The following is a 9,673-nucleotide window of genomic DNA, read 5'->3' on the forward strand; positions in this document are numbered from 1 at the left end:
TTTTTTTGTATCGAAAAAATATCACACCGTGACACCAAAGTATCGAACCGAACCGAACCGTGAATTTTGTGTATCGTTGCACCCCTAATATATATATATATATATATAAATGCTGACGAGATGATATAAACAAGTGTCTCCACTTTAGAGCTCACAGAAGTCCGGGCGTGAACTTTTGCGCATGCACCCGTGCACGTTCAGACACGTTTGTGTTGCAAGCACACCCGGATCATCAAGTTACACACTCTTGAACACAATATTTGTTGGCCCTAGTCAACTTGTTTTGATGATCACACCATTTTTCTTCCTTCAGCAATGAGACACAATATGTGTAATGTAAGTTTTCAAATGCGCACACACATTTGTTGCTGTTTTCTTCCTCTCCAAATATTTAAAGTCATTGACATCTTTTAACTCTTTTGCATCACCATAGATGTTGGGGAGATCACGTTGTGATTATTATTGTTGTTGGGTTAGTTATTAGTTGTGCTGCACTGCAGCATGTGATTAACTTCATCAATAGAGCAGTGTTTGACAGCCTATCACAATTAAGCTATTGCTGGTTTTTATGTTTATGTAAAAATTGTTATTGCCATTAACTTTGACCATCTGTTGATCTCTAGCATCATCATCCATCAGCACAGCCCTAATGTGTAATGGTCCTGGCTATGCATCAATGTGATTGGCTGGTTTGACAACTGCATGACGCGGGTGTGTAGGTCTGAGATGAAGTGTGTGTTGATAAATGGTATGCTGTGAGTGGCATCAAATGATAATACACTAATAACAAAAACACGAGCAATAGTGACTTTAAAGCAATGTGTAAAATACATAATTCATTATGGATTAATAACTGATAATCATAGATTATAGCTTATACACCACCAGAAGATTATACTGACTGAAACCGTTGTCTCAAATCTTTACTCTGCAGAATGAGTCATTGTACATACATCAATAGGCAACTCATCAAATGCTTTTTCTTTTTAAAAACACAGAAACATAAAACAGGGAACAACAGTAGAAGAAAATAGTAGAAGAAAAAAAAAAGAGGAATCAGACTTTTAAAATATACATAACGACTGTTGGCTTGAGAAACCACCTGAGTCTAACACTAAATTTCATCATGTTAAATGACATCATCTAAATGACATCATGTGTGGTAAAAAAACAGGCTCATAGCTAAAAGAAGGGAACTGGTGTCAGAGGCTGAGAAGTGATTTCTCAGGCTGTAGTCATACTCTGAATAGTTTATGAACAGCTTGGCAGATAGAGTCAAACTGTCTGTTCGGTGGTTTTTACAGCAGGGAGAAGAGATGTGAAAGAGGCGTTTGGGCAACAGATTCTGTGGTAAAAGAAGACAAAAGTTGTGAGTACATACAATGTGAATATATTAGAACTTGCCACTACATTTTATCTCCAGCATCACACCCACAGAAACTAATTGTTTAACATTTTTGCAATCAGACATTGAGGTATTCTCTTATCCAGTGTCTTGTATATAACCTAAACAAACATTAATCATAGCATTGCAATCCTACTTTTCCAACGGTAAGTAGTGACTTCTCAAACAAAGGTTAGGATTAAGATACCAAATACTTGATTTATACCATAGGAAATTAAACATGTACATAAATAAATACTGCGTTATACTTATTCCACAAGAAAAAGTTTAAGATTTTGGGTCTTTTGACTCTTGAAGAAACTGGAACACAAAAATTAGAAAATACACAAATACATAAATCAAAAATCTTCAAATGTGCAAATGTGCAGGAGGCAGACGGAGATGGAACCAGGACAGCTGCACAATTCACAGCTCCCAGGAGCACAGAAGACCTGAGGCCCCACATCGCTGTGACATCTGTGGGTCCATTCAAGCAGGAGAAGGAGGGAGGCCCCAGATGTGGTACAGTGGGGTACAGTGACCAAGGCCTCAGTCACACAGGCCTAGAGACATGTCAGTGACCCACTGGCAATAATTGGTCGCTCTGGTAAAATGTGCATTCCCCAACCAATCAGTGAGTAGTAGCTAAAGGTTACTGGCTAACTGGTGAAATCAGTCTCAAAGAGGGTGCTGCACCAAAAACCTACTTGTGATTGGTCTGGTTGCTAGCAGACTGCTGTAGTTGCCTGTAGTTCACATGCAGGAAGACACTTCTTGGACTGCCTTACTGCTGTGGATCAACATATTTAAAAAAGGCACAACTTTAACTTTGATTATTCATAGTTTCTGGTTTGCATTAGAGAACAATATGATCAAATCCTTAGCTGAGCTGTCATCTGCTGTACAAACTGTGGGAGACCGTGGCAGGCCTGCTTACAACCAAAGCAACTGCAGGAGAGTTTTGGTGAGGTGCCTTTTTCATGCTACAGACTCCTAACAATCTCTAGAAACTATGCACAACCTGGTTGCACATTATACACTTTTCTGTAAGGAGCAGTGGTTACCAGTGGGCTCAAGGTGCATGGAGGGAGCTCGAACTGTTGGTTGCCAGTTAGCTGTTAATTGGTCTCTAGAGTTGTTATTAAATGACAGCTTCTGTATTTCCATCTAATATGTAGCAGCTGTAAGAAAGTTGACATGTAGAGTTTGCTGTTGGAAATAAAAATAAAAAAGTTTTACAGATGTTGCTTGGCAGCAACAATACTTCCCGGTTAGTCTTCCCTTTTAAGATGATCTGACAAGGGGAAGTTGAGTCTGTGATAGAGCTCATTTGATGTTAAGAACACAACCTTCCTCACAGCAGTTCCCACCTCACATCCTCCGTCTCGCTGCTATGCTGGTGTGGTCTTGATTTAAATGTTTCCAGGATCAAAAGATCAGAAGAATTAAACAGCAATGGAATCAGTGAGTGTGAGCTGTCATACAACACAGCAGCACAGTCGAGACTTTCATAGCCTCAGGTCAAACACACAATTCAAGAATGCCTGTAGCGCAAACAAGCAGCATCAAAGGCTTCTCTAATAATGTTGTGTTTTCAGTATCTCTCATAGTATTGTTTTTCTTATTCTTATTATTATTATGAGTGTACATATTAGATTCATATAGCAGTATGCATCAGTTCCCATCTTTCACTACAGAATAAATGCCATTATTGTTTTGATTTATAAATGTAATCCAAGCAGGGAAACAGCACTCAATCATCTTCACCATGACATAAACTATAAAGTTGTGATTATTTGAGCGTGCACGGAGGGAGCATAAAATATTTTGCGGGCAAGTCCTCAAACTTTTAAAATATTTTTCATCAATTTCATACATTTAGTTTTTCTATTTAAATCCATTGTTGCCATTGAAACTGCAGTTATGACACTCACCCCACTCAGCTGATTAGAGATTGTGTCTTGCTGTTCTTAAGTAGCTCTCTCAATGTGACATGAAGAAGGCTGCTAGGAAGCAAGATTTACATTTCGAGTGCAGTATCAGTTGGAAGCTAGCTGGTGAAGATGGCAGGGGATTTAGCTGAGTTTATCCATGATTTGATGGGGACAAAAATAACCTAATCTGTTTCTGCAATGCGTGTAAAGTATAATATTGTATAATAATATTGATCGCAATGCAGTCCTTTGCAAACATCTTTACTGTCACTTTTATGTTTTAGGACCAGATGTAGCAAACAGGGCATTGACAGCATGTGAACTCAATCCCTAAATAGCCCTGATAGGTGTGGTTAATTTTGCAGGTGATTTACAAAAGATGTGCTGTTTTCTAAACACAGGTGAAGTCAGTTTCCCTAGATATAACATGCCCAACCTGCCAAGAGCCGCCCAATCTACTGTGGATTCCAATGTAGGACTGTAAACCGAGCGACAATATTTTGACATCATGTTGTGTAGCGTTCTTATAACTTACCTTTTTACATTCTGTCAAGCAATAAAAACAAACAAATGCCCGATTATCAACATTTTATTTCTATAGTCTGGTGGTATATACAGTACTGCCATTATTTTTCTATGCCGGTATTTTTATTAAAAGAAAAAAAAGATTTTCATATTTCTCATGTACTGTCAAAGTGCATGCAGCTAACTTTGTGTGGTTCCATCACTGATTACAGTCATGTGTTGAGCACAGCTCATGAAATCACTGTGAAACTCTTGTGCCCTGTCCGTGTTTAATTTGAGAATAATACAATGCAAAAATGTGTTTTTAAAGTTTTTTAAGGTAAATGCATTGATCAGACTGAAGACCATCCAAAGCCTGGTGATTTTCAGGATGATTTTAGGGTCCAAAGACAACATGGTCATTCCTCTGTTCTTCAGCCATTTCACCATGAACCCCTTTGTTCAGGAACATGACAGGATCAGTTGCAAAAGTCTTACTTCCCACCTCTTGTCAGCGCAGCCTTGTCAGAGTGACAGTACTATTTTTTATGCCAAAACCCAGTTTGTGTCGGTGCTTCACATTAGCAAATCTGTCCCTTATTCAATAATATTCAAAATGTAATAAATAAAGTAATTAAAAATAATAAAATTACCACCATATATTGTTTCACGAAAGTCATATTTATGTCTTTTATGATATTTGAGACTTAAAACTGTATTTGAAGAGCAAAGTTTTGGCTCAGGTGTTACACTCCATCATCCCATTCGGATGTATTTACTATAATCTGGAGATCGGTGCAGTGGTGAGTGACTGACAAGTTTCTTCCTGTGAACATGCAGGAGATGGAATCACACATTCGAGAACAGATGAGGTGTGAAATTGAAATGTTTTGGGTTTGCGAGCGTCACTGACCTTGCCTTTGAACACGATCGCTCTCAAAAGCCTTGTTCAAAATTAAAATATGCATTTCAATTTCTGAATATTCTAATGATACATGAAGGCCACATTGCCCTCTATGTGGGAAGAAAAAAGCCTTTCACATTTTTCCCGTTTTGCAATCTGTGCTTAACTTTCAATTCAGTATGTTTTTATTCTTGCTGTCTAAAGAAATGAACAAGACTTCAGGTTTCCAGAATATGTATAATTTGTAAGGAAAGGGTTAAATTTTCCAGTTCTATTGATAAGTCATATGTAGCAGGCTTGGAAGAAACACATCTGCTAAAATGTAATCTCTAAAGGTATTCATATCATTTTTTTTAATTATTTGTATCTTCATTTGCAGATAGTGACATAAAAGTTATTTTACTGTCCAATTCTGCATTAAAAGTACCGTTACCTTACATCTGTATATTATGTTCACATCAATAGCAGTGCTATATAGAAACTTAGGCTAAATATTTATGTTAGTTTCTTCAAAGTGGTTTTCTTTCATGTTACTGTTATGGTCGATTTCTTCCATTGCAGTACCCACACTCCTCTCCCTCTGGGCAAGTATGTGTTGGTTTTTCTCTTTTCTTTAAATGCACAACTTTGTTGAGTAAGTCTTCAACTGAAGTCACACTTTACTAGAACATAACTTTAGAAACACATATTGGCTCACAGCAAGAAGATTTGGGGTTTGAGCCTCCTGATGGGAACACTACGATGGAAGTGTAACACAGCCAGGGTTTCTTTGCGTTACCTGGCTTGACAAAACCAACAACCCCAGTCGGAGAGAATGGGTATCACAATGGTGGTTATCAACTTTCTCTGTTAAGCTGGGCTTGTATGCACACACATAAAAAGGGTATGTTTCATCATGTGACACTTCTTCCACACAAAATGATCCCTACGAGTGCCACCTAATCCAGTTAGAGATGTTATCAAATTATGAGGGTAATTGTTGTGTTACAGTAACATGACTATGAGTAAAAATACTACAGTCCACAATACACGATAAATAAACAATACAAATGTGTCACAGATGCCTGGTAAAGGCCTTATATTAGTTAGTTAACAGTAAAAGACTGACACTGTGGGAGAGAGAAAACCCATTAATAATTAATATGTACACTAACTATAAATCTAAGAAAAACATCTGCATGCAGGTATTTTACAAAGAGAATTTTTAAAAAAAAAAGTACTATACACTGTTGAAAATATCACAGCTGCAGTTTTGGAGATGTTCTGAGCCAGTCATCTAGCCATCACAATTTGGTCATTGTCAAACTCACTCAAATTTTGATGGTTACCCATTTTTCCTGCTCTTAGAGCCCCTTTTCCATTAGTACCTACACAGAGCGACTTGACACAGTCCGCCACTGTTTTCAGGGGTTTCCATTAGCACCTGCGCGGTCGGGGTTCCAAGAGATCCGAGCAGGTACTAAAATGTGTCACCATCAGACTGCATGCCACCCATTGGCTGGTCGGTAGCGCTACTTGATGAGTCATGACTGCATCTCATTCAAGAAAATCAAAACCGCCATTTTTGAAACCTGGCAACGCGGAAAACGGCTACAAAAAGCAACGCAGTGTTCCCCGAGAATGACGAAAAGCCACAGACCGAGCAGCAGGTACTTCGACAGCCACTTTTGTTGTTAGCTGTGTCCCAAAACGTAGGCTGCATCCTTCGGAGGACCCGGCCTTCACGGTCTACGTGGGCTGGGTCCTTCTAAGACCAAGAAGGCCGCAAGTGCCGGAAGTAATAAGAGTAATTTTAAAACTTAGTAGCTGCCGCCATTGTTGGAAACTGAAATTGGCTGGGCCGCGCTATAAATTCTGGGATATGGTGGGCCACGAAGGCCATCCTTCAAATGCGGCCTCCGAAGGATGCGGCCTACGTTTTGGGACACAGCTGTTGTTGTGTTCATGACGCATATTAATTACATCGCGGGACACTCGGACGTGTTGCTATGACAACATCCACATACATCAGAAGGTACTAAATTGTAATGGATTGGCACTAATGGAAAAGGGGCTTAACATATCAGCTTTGAGAACAAAATGTTTACTTCCTTCTTAATGTAACTCACCCACTAACAGATAGAATGATGAAAAGGTAATCAGTACTATTTACTTCACCTGTCAGTAGTCATTTTATGCCTGATGGGTGTCGTTTTTAATATAATAGTTGTAACTCTTTAAACAGTACTGTTATTAAGCCCCTTGGAATAAAACTTAAAGTCTGCACTACAACAAGATTTGATTGTTTCATTTAAAATCCGCTGCACTGGTGTACAAAGACAAATATAAATTCTATACAATTTTTTGTATGGACCTGACTACAACAGGTGTGCCATGCTCACCTGTCATCAGACCCATACTCATGAGCCTGACAACCATGCAGCTGCACCAACTGTTTTTAACAAAATAAATTCTTGTTTAGGTTTGGTATATGAATATGTGTGTGTTTCTTTGTGTGTGTGTGTAGTCGGTTTAAGATGAAACAGAAATAGAGATGAGATATGAAAATGACTTCTGTCAGTTTGCAAACAAGAACATAAACAAGTAACTACAAAATTCTCCTCTTATGTGACTCATATTAGTGACCTTCTCTGTTACTTGCTGGAAATTCCTGTGAACCAACGGCTGTATGATGGTCATGCTGATGTGAATCTCAGATCATGTGAAAAATAACAAAAGCACAAAATGCCCTTTCTTTACCTTCTTTGTGTTATTTTCTAGAAACATTCATTTGTAACTTGAGCTGCCAAAAATAAGAACTGTGGTTTTAATAGGATTTTAAAAAGGCTTTTGAGGGAACAATGATTAATCATAATATAATATAGCTCCGTGCATATAAATGTATAAGCCTAATAGCAAACACTTGAACACGGTCAGTGTTTGAGTTTTCATTTTTGTGTTGCAGTAAGTCAAAACAAAGCAGCGCACTGGTGCACTAATGCTTCTGAAGGCTATAGAAATCAGCTGCACACATGAACAAACACATCATAACCCCCAACACGTATCTGCAGTCTTTAAATACACAAACCACTCTAACACACTTACTGTGTAAGAAGCCCCCCAGACTGTGTGTCCTGCTGCTGGTTGGACCTCCAGGCCTCATCAATATTGTAAACTGGTACTTAGCAGACAAAAGACAGCAAAGACCAGAGGAGAGGACACCTGGGGCAGAGAGAGAGAGCAGCGAGGAGGTGAGAAGAAAGTGGCAAAGATCTGGTGTGTGGGAACCTGTTTATTCCTCTATCAGACTGTGCATGTGTGCAGGTCTGTTTGGATGGATGGGTGTCTGCAGGTCTAAATATAGTGGATCTCACAGACTAGTATGCTCTTTTGCATTTCCTTAACTTTGGAGTTGACTTGCAAATTCTAAATAAAAACAGGAAGTATGATATTTAGCTCTTTAAAATTCTACATTTAATTTAAACCAGTGCAAAGAACACAGATTAAGAATGGGATTGTCTTAGGTAAAATAAGAAGGGACAGGGGGCACATATGTAAAAGACCGGCCAGGCAAATTTAACAATTTAGGATTAATATTTCTCACAGTAAAATTAAATATCTAATCTTATTCACTGATCCTGATAAATCACTGTACACAAACACACAAGGTTGAAAACCCATATTGAAAGGAAGTTACTGCTGGGCCCTAAAATAGCACAGCTCATAAATAGTGGAAGTCCTGGGCTTCCCATGAAAACCCATGTCAGTGAATATGTTTACAGTAAATGGACTGGTTCCTGTATAATGATTTTCTACTCGAGCACTCAAAGCACTTTATATTCACCCATTCATACAAGTGTTGTTTTCTTCATCAAACTGTTTTCTATCTAACATTCACACACATTCATACTCAGGTGAGCATATGGGAGAGCAACTTGGGACTCAGTATCTTGGCCAAGGATCTACCAACTTTCTGATTAGTAGATAACCACCGCCTTCTTCACTGCATCCGCAAGTCAAATTCTACCAACCAAAGCAAAAAAGGTGAGGCAAAGTGAAAACAGTTCTGTGGTCTGACCAATCAGAAGACATGTTTCTGGAAATCGTGAACAACACACTTTGGAGTTTAAAAAAGAGAGGGCTTTGTCTGATTGTTATCGGCACAGTTCAAAAGCCAGCATGTGTGGTAGTGTAGGTGTTCATTAGTGCATTGCATGCTGAAACATATATACAGGTTTTGGAGCAACATGTGCTTCCATCCAAGTGGTGTTTTTTATTTTTTTATACGGACAATTTCTCTTAATTTTACAAACAGAAACAAAACCAATGGATCTAATCCAGCAGCATGGTGCTAAAAGGGTCTGTCTGCAGTCTAGACCTTAAACTGTTCACTACAATCCTAATCCAATTCAACTGAAATCCTATATTAAGCAAGGATGATAGAAAAAAATAGATACTGAACCACAGCAAGTGGGCTCATCGGTTTTCAGATGCTTAGAGTTCCAACTTGTTTTAAAGCTGGACTGTTCATAGCACAAAGCTAGTTTTAAATGATAAACTGTATGCCGTCAGTGCTCCCCTTGAACAGGTCTCTAAAGCCAGGCTGCTGTAGTGGAACTGCTCAGTATCCACCAAGTGCATGCCACGATTCTACTGGGAAGCCCTGCGGTGAGAGAGTGTGTGTGGATCTGAATCAAAAGCTAAGATTCAAAGCTTAGAAAAAAAAGTCCATGCTCAGTAGGCCAATCTTGAAAGATCCAAGATGGCCTCGCTGAATAACAGACAAACATGTGAAAGGATATGTTTGTGTGTCCTTCTCCTGAACCCTGCCACTCAGCCTGTATGTCCGCAGCATCGGCTCGGTTAACAAAATCAATAAGCTTGCGTGTGTGTGAACGTGTCGTGAGAAGTGTATGAGTGTGTGAAGAGGGGGTGACAGGGGAGGAGAGTGTATCTGTGAGCGCAGGT

This window comes from Pundamilia nyererei, unplaced genomic scaffold (assembly GCF_000239375.1).
Source record: "Pundamilia nyererei isolate P.nyererei 1_Seehausen unplaced genomic scaffold, PunNye1.0 scaffold00015, whole genome shotgun sequence".
NCBI lineage: Eukaryota > Metazoa > Chordata > Actinopteri > Cichliformes > Cichlidae > Pundamilia > Pundamilia nyererei.